Raw genomic sequence first — 7,451 nt, 5'->3', positions numbered from 1 at the left:
TTGCGCAGTCGTACAACACTGCACCCAAACAAAAATTTTTGAGCTATAAACAAAAAAGAGTGACAATTTTGAAAAAAACACAATATTTTGTACTTTTTGCTATAATAAATATCCTAATTTTTTTTTTAAAGCAATTTTTTTCTCAGTTTAGGCTGACATGTATTCTTCTACATATTTTTTGGTAAAAAAATGGCAATAAGCGTATATTGATTAGTTTGCGCAAAAGTTAAAGCATCTACAAATAGGGGAAAGATTTAAAGCATTTTATTATTATTTTTTTTTCCTAGTAATGCCAGCGATCTGCGATTTTGACACATTTTGGGACCATTTGCATTTATTTAGTGATCAGTGCTATAAAAATGCACTGATTACTGTAAAAATGTCGCTGGCAGTGAAGGGGTTAACACTAGAGGGCTCTCAAGGGGTTAACTGTGTTCCCTGTGTGTGTTTCTAACTGTAGGGGGAGAGGACTGACCTAGAGGAAATTACAGATTGCGCCTGCTATTATGCTTAAAGGAGCCTACGTATAGCTACGGTGGCTCGTGGGATCGTGCTGACCTGCCGCAGTATAATGACGGTGGTTGGTTGGCAAGCGGTTAAATGTTCATGAAGTTTTTGTAATGAAGTCCACATACCTTTGGCTGTTTTCTCTGTTCTTATGTGGATAAGCTGGTCATCTTCCACTAGCAAGCTTATAATCACCTTTGCTTGTGTATCCTTCCTATCCCAGTCCTCCGTCTCTCCATCTGTCTGTATTTAGCACTTGCCATAAGTCATCCATGCAAAAAAGCATTTCCAGCTTGAACTTCCACAGCTGCTAATTGACATTGTTCAGTTTTGTTATTGCAAACTTCACTACTGAACCACTTGCCACCTTTCAGCTGCTTGCATACAGTATTCACAGACTCACTGAATTCTCTTTTTTACAGTGCCTGGGTGCTACTTGGTTTGCTGGTTGTGCCTAGGCCCATAACCTATTAGCACAGTATTGAATTATGTGCTGGAAGCTTCTTACATACATAGTTACATAAAGACACCAGTCCGTCCAGTTCAACCTGAGTGAGTGTCTACAATTGTCCCTATCCCTGTACATTGCACACTCACATCAGTCCCTACCCTCAAGGAGCCCACAATCCAAGGTCCCCATTCATATACTAGGGCCAATTTTGGACAGAAGCCAATTAACCTACCTCCACGTGTTTGGAGTGTGGGAGGAAACCAGAGTACCCGGAGGAAACCCACGCAGGCACAGGGAGAACATGCAAACTCCAGGCAGGTAGTGTCGTCATTGGGATACGAACCAGAGACCCTTCTTACTGCTAGGTGTGAGTGCTAACCACTACACCACTTTGCCACCCAATACAGAAATGAACAGAAGACCACTGCTAGTAAAAGAGCTAGAAGAAGATAGCAGAGGCCCGGCAAGAAGAACCGAAGAGGGGGACAAGACCCCCGAAGTCGGAAGAAGACCCCCGGGCGGCGGCGGCGACGACGAAGAAGAAAGCCGGGCTCCTCCTCTAGTAAAAGAGCTAGCAGAAGATAGCGGAGGAGTCCAGCAAGAAGACCCCCTAAGATGGAAGACCACCGGAGCTGTCCAATAAATTATTTTAAAAACATGTGTTGTGTTTTTTTCTTTACACTTTTTTCACCAGGTAAATGGGTAGGGGTACAATGTACCCCATACTCATTCACATAGGGTGGGGGGCCGGTATCTGGGGGCCCCCTTATTAAAGGGGGCTCCCAGATTCCGATAAGCCCCCCGCCCGCAGACCCCGACAACCAACGGCCAGGATTGTCGGGAAGAGGCCCTTGTCCTCATCAACATGGGGACAAGGTGCTTTGGGGTGGAGGGGCCACAGGGCCCACCCTTCACCAAAGCACCCTCCATGTTGAGGGCACGCAGCCTGGTACGGCTCAGGAGCGGGGGTGCTCATTCGTTCCCACCCCCTTTCCTGACTGGCCGGGCTGCGTGCTCGGATAAGGGTCTGATATGGACTTGGGGGGGATCCCCACGCCGTTTTTTTTGGTTTAGGGCTTCCCCTTTAAGTCCATACCAAGTGACGGGGCCAGCGAGGTGTCCAATCTCGCCGATGGAGGCGGCAACATTGACCTCCTGTGCTAGTCCCGTCTACCTGGAGCCGCGTTCAAAATGAACTGACTTTTCTCTGTGTGTGGGCAAGTCCGTTCATTTCAAAAGCCTGGCGGACTAGCACACAGACGGGCGGATTGTCTCGGCAGTCCGGTGGACAATTTTGAGTCAAAACTTCTTTCTAAGTCCGCCAGACTTTTGGAAAGTAAAAGTCCGCCGGAGCCCACACACGGGCGGATTGTCCAGCGGACTCTAGTCCGCTGGACCAAGTCCACCGGATACTCTGATCGTGTGTACGCGGCATGAGAGGAATTAGAATGCAGTCTGGTTAGACTCATTGGGTACCCATCTCTCTCTCGGAGCCAATCAGTGGACGCGTTTGTTCTGCTGTGTATTCCGGAGAGGGTACTTAAGGTGCTAAAGTCAGATGGTTCTGGGTTCCGGTCCAGAAGTTGTTGCTGACTCCATGGTCCTGGTCCTCCTGGCCAGCCCCCAGAGGCCTTCATGGCCTGGGGTGCCGATCCATCCATTTCCGTGCCTCAGAACTGGCTAGTCCAAGGCACAGTAACTGGAAGGAGGATTCTAAGGTGTTCCTGTGCCGTCTCGGGTTTGGAGAGGCCCAGCAGCTCTACATGCAACCAGGAGAGGACTCTTCAGTAAGAGGGACACGCACAAGGATGGCTGCTTGGTAAGAGCCTGGAAACTGAGCTGTTATGGACACTAATTGAATCTGCATTTCTTACGGTATCGCCGGACCGGCTGCAAGATACTGGTACAGTAAGAAAGTTCCTACCTCTATCCTTCCATTTGCAACTAAGTTCCTGTGAGCATCTAAAGTTTTTCAACCAAGTCTGTGGCAGAGACTTTGCTAAGCTAAAATTACTTTTTGGCTGCTAGTATCCACAAACAAGGATTTAACCAACAGTTAAAGAATCCAGTTGTGAGTGCCTATTCCCTGGATTATGTAAAGAGAGACTGTGATTAAGGTCAGCAGTTTCAAAGTACCTGAGCTATACTTCATCCTTATACCCTCTATTCCTAACTGAGAGACTGGGTTTTGTTCAACTGTTTTATGCAAATAAAAACCCTAAAAAGGAATTCAAGTGTGGTCTCTGCATTTACTGGGCCATCAACCTCGGGAACCCCTAGACAAGAACAACGAATTATGAGCTGGAGGAGGTAATCGGTAAGCCCAGAAAAAAACAGCCTCTCCTTCTGGGATCAGTGCTACAACAATAAGGATGGTACTTCCTCTGATTACCTTACCATAGATAACACACTATAATACTGCAGTGCTACCTACTGGTATAGATAGGTATAATGCATATACATAGTATATAGTTCACAGTACTTTACATTACATGCTGTTGATCTTTCAACACAGCTGTCCCAAGAAACCTTGGAAACCTTACAATCTGTGTATACAAGGGAGAGTGGGAAGTACCACCACCCCCTTCCTTTAGAATGTAAGCTCTACGAGCAGGGCCCTCCTGTACCTTTTGTATTGTACTGTATTTGTGTTGTCCCCCCCCCCCCCATACATTGTAAAGCGCTGTGTAAACTGTTGGCGCTATATAAATCGTGTATAATAATTAAAAAAAGTACCCCCATATAAGTGCAATTAGTCTAAAAACAATTGAAGCCAGAGATAAATAAAAGGTGGGACCCACATTTGGTGAAATTGTAAAAACATGTATCCTTGTGGAAACTTTGCAGAGCTCGACAGGTTCATGGCTGGGTCTTTACAATCAGTCTGTAGGAGGCGCTGGGAGAGGACATCCGTTTGGCTGGGAAGGTGCTGTGAATGGTGACAGGTCAGCCGCAAGATGGAGACAGCAAGAGACCTTGGAGATCAGCTGAGGGGAAAATGACGACTGATGAGCCACGTGGCAGTGGCAGCTAGCTGGGTGCAGTGCAGGGATGTTAGTTTTGTCAGTAAGCTGGCTTGGTAGAGCTAATGTCTGGGATTTAACCAGGGCTAGAGCCGGAACAGTGAGATGGCAGTGTTCCAAGACTCGCAATTTCCAAGAGGAGGGTGTGGGTGGCATGGTTACACGTTTTAGGACAACAAGCTTCCCACTCCTCCTTGTATGACTAGAGGCTGGTCCTATCACCACTGGGGGAGGGTGCACTAAAGAAGTAGGTGAGCCATAATATACTAGTATACGTTAAATACTTGCACCTTATGGTGTGAGAACACTCCCAAATTGCATTTACTTCGTTTTTATTTCTTCAATTTAATTTCACAGTTTTACAAAGAAGACAGAGGGCTCTAGGGTGATGCTTTTCCTAGTCTCATTTAAGGTACAAGGAGAGACTAAAGTGTGTGATTCACTTCATTTGTCTTCTATTACCTTAATCATTATTAACCTTGTCTACTATGTTACAAACGCCCCCATAGTACTTGACGTTTTGGCCCTCTCCTCATTTGCGGCTGGTCAGGATTTTAGCCACCAGATTAGTGGCATACTGTCAGGGACAAACCTGCAGGAGAACTGGTGTCTTGGATTACCTGTTAACAACCCGGCTTGCCTTGACCCATCTGATCTGTGTTGACCCCAGCTTGATCCTTGGCTTGTTCCTGTTCCTGTTTACCCGTTTGACCTGCTGCCCTATGTATGACCCTGGCTTGTTCCATTGACTTTGCTGCTGCTTGCTGTCCTGTGCATGAACTCCGGCCTGGCTCCTGACACTGCTTCTGGTTCTCCCTGCTGCATGTTCTCATATGGTGCTTCCGAGGTACCCCTGCCTAGCAGTCTACCCTACTCATCAGCTGCCTACCAGTGGACTTCTCTTCTCCACCTCAGCTTGCCGCAGCCAGCAACCCCTTCCGCTTTGAGTATAGCTCTCCCTGTGCCACCTTCAGGGGACGCTCTGCACTTAGTCGCAAGGGATCATCGTGGTTGACGCCTACGGCTCCAGCCGCTCCTGCACCCTCCACATTGGTCACGTCCAATAGAAGGCCTATGCAAATTGGCGTAGTTCGCCCTGCTCTGACCCCTAATGAGAGACTTCATCGCCAGCAAGCCAACCTTTGCTTCTATTGCGGAGAAGCCGGACATATCTGTCTCAACTGTCCTGTAAGGCCCAGTAGATTTCCTTTCCGCAACTCTACCAGCCTCCAAGTCCTAAAACCTTCTCCAACCCACCTTGTTCTCCATGTCGCATTACAGTTGCCAAGAGGAGAGGTCAGACTTCCGGAAATAATCGATTCCGGGGCTTGCGGTTGAACATAAACTTAAAATTGATTTGGCAGCTTGGGCCTGTTACTCAAAAGACTTTTCCTACCCTTACCATGATTGACTCTGGTCATCAAGAATTCCTTTGTTTTGATGTTCTTTGTTCACCAATGTTTCCTGTAATTCTGGGGCTCCCCTGGCTACGGGCACACAACCCTCAGATAGACTGGAACACAGGGAATATCTCTTTTAAGTCAACCTATTGCCGTCAGCATTGCATTATTCCTGAACCTGTAGCACCCTCCAGCTGCCTTACCGTCCAGCCAGTTTCCTATTCCAGTCAAGAAATTCCTCCAGTCTACCATGACTTCTTAGATGTCTTCGATAAAAGAAAAGCCGACACTTTGCCACCCCATCATTCTGTCCAATCGAGTTGTTGCCTTTGGTCGGAGATCCCCTTTGGACGAATATTTCCACTTTCAGAAACTGAACTTGAGACCCTACGTCAATATATTGACAAGAACTTAGAGAAAGGGTTCATCCGCCCATCATCATCTCCAGCTGATGCCGGGATATTCTTTGTGGAGAAGAAAGACCATACCCTCAGTGCCCTGTGTGGAGTACAGGGAACTTAATAAAATCACAGTCAAAAATCATTATCCTCTTCCCCTTGTTCCTGAGCTCTTCCAGAGATTCCGTTCTGCCAGAGTCTTTACTAAGCTGGACTTACGAGGTGCTTACAATCTTGTGCACATCAGGAAGGGGGATAAGTGGAAGACTGCTTTCTGAACTAATTTCTGGCATTTTGAATACCTTGTTATGCCTTTTGGACTGTGTAATGCCCCAGTGACCTTTCAACATTTTATAAACAACATCTTTAGAGAGTTCCTGGATCATTTCCTGATTGTATACTTGGATGACATCCTCATCTTCTCTGCCACCTTGGAGCTACATAGAATCCATGTTCGGAAGGTACTATCCACATTAAGAGAACATCGGCTCTATGCAAAGGCAGAAAAGTGTCAATTTGAACAGACGTCCATACAATTCCTGGGCCTAATTATTTCCACGTCTGGGATAGCTATGGACCCTCAGAAATGATCCGCTATTCTGGAGTGGTCAGCCCCTACCGATAAGAAAGATAACCCTGTGGCTTTTTTCTTGTGAAAACTAAACCAGCCGGAAAGAAATTATGACACGGACCAAGGAGTCTGATATGCGTCAGAGGGCCTCTCGAACGAAAACCTACTGCGCAGTGAAGGTGAGGGCCGGGGTGCCCCGGCTGAGGTGGGATCACCCCCGGCCCGTCTCGCCCACCCCGCCGGGGAGGTGGAGCATGGGTGCCTGTGGCAGGACCCCAAAGATGGTGAACTATGCCTGGGCAGGGCAAAGCCAGAGGAAACCCTGGTGGAGGTCCGCAGTGGTCCTGACGTGCAAATCGGTCCCCCGACCTGAGTATAGGGGCGAAAGACTAATCGAACCATCTAGTAGCTGGTTCCCTCCGAAGTTTCCCTCAGGATGGCTGGCGCTCTCAGCACGAGTTTTATCCGGTAAAGCGAATTGAATAGAGGTCTTGGGGCCGAAACGATCTCAACCTATTCTCAAACTTTAAATGGGTATGAAGCCCGGCTCGCTGGCCTGGAGCTGGGCGTCAAATGCGAGCTCCCAGTGGGCCACTTTTGGTAAGTAGAACTGGCGCTGCGGGATGAACCAAACGCTGGGTTAAGGCGCCCGATGCCGACGCTCATCAGACCCCAGAAAAGGTGTTGGTTGATATAGACAGCAGGACGGTGGCCATGGAAGACGGAATCCGCTAAGGAGTGTGTAACAACTCACCTGTCAAATCAACTAGCCCTGAAAATGGATGGCGCTGGAGCGTTGGGTCTCAGGGGGCTAGGCCGCGATGAGTAGGATGGCCGCCGAGGTGTGTGCGGAAGCCCGGGCGAGGGCCTGGGCAGAGCCGCCGCGGGTGCAGATCTTGGTGGTAGTAGCAAATATTCAAATGAGAACTTTGAAGGCCAAAATGGAGAAGGGTTCCATGTGAACAGAAGTTGAACATGGGTCAGTCGGTCTTGAGAGATAGGCAAGCGCCGTTGGAAAGGAACAGGTGATGGCCTCCGTCACCCTCAGCCGATCAAAAGGGAGTCGGGTTCAGATCCCCAAACCTGGAGCTGCGGAGGCGG

This window comes from Lithobates pipiens, unplaced genomic scaffold (genome assembly GCF_037356315.1).
Source record: "Lithobates pipiens isolate NorthernLeopardFrog02 unplaced genomic scaffold, aLitPip1_a1.2 Scaffold_13, whole genome shotgun sequence".
Classification (NCBI taxonomy): Eukaryota; Metazoa; Chordata; class Amphibia; order Anura; family Ranidae; genus Lithobates; species Lithobates pipiens.
This window is presented reverse-complemented; position numbering follows the sequence as displayed.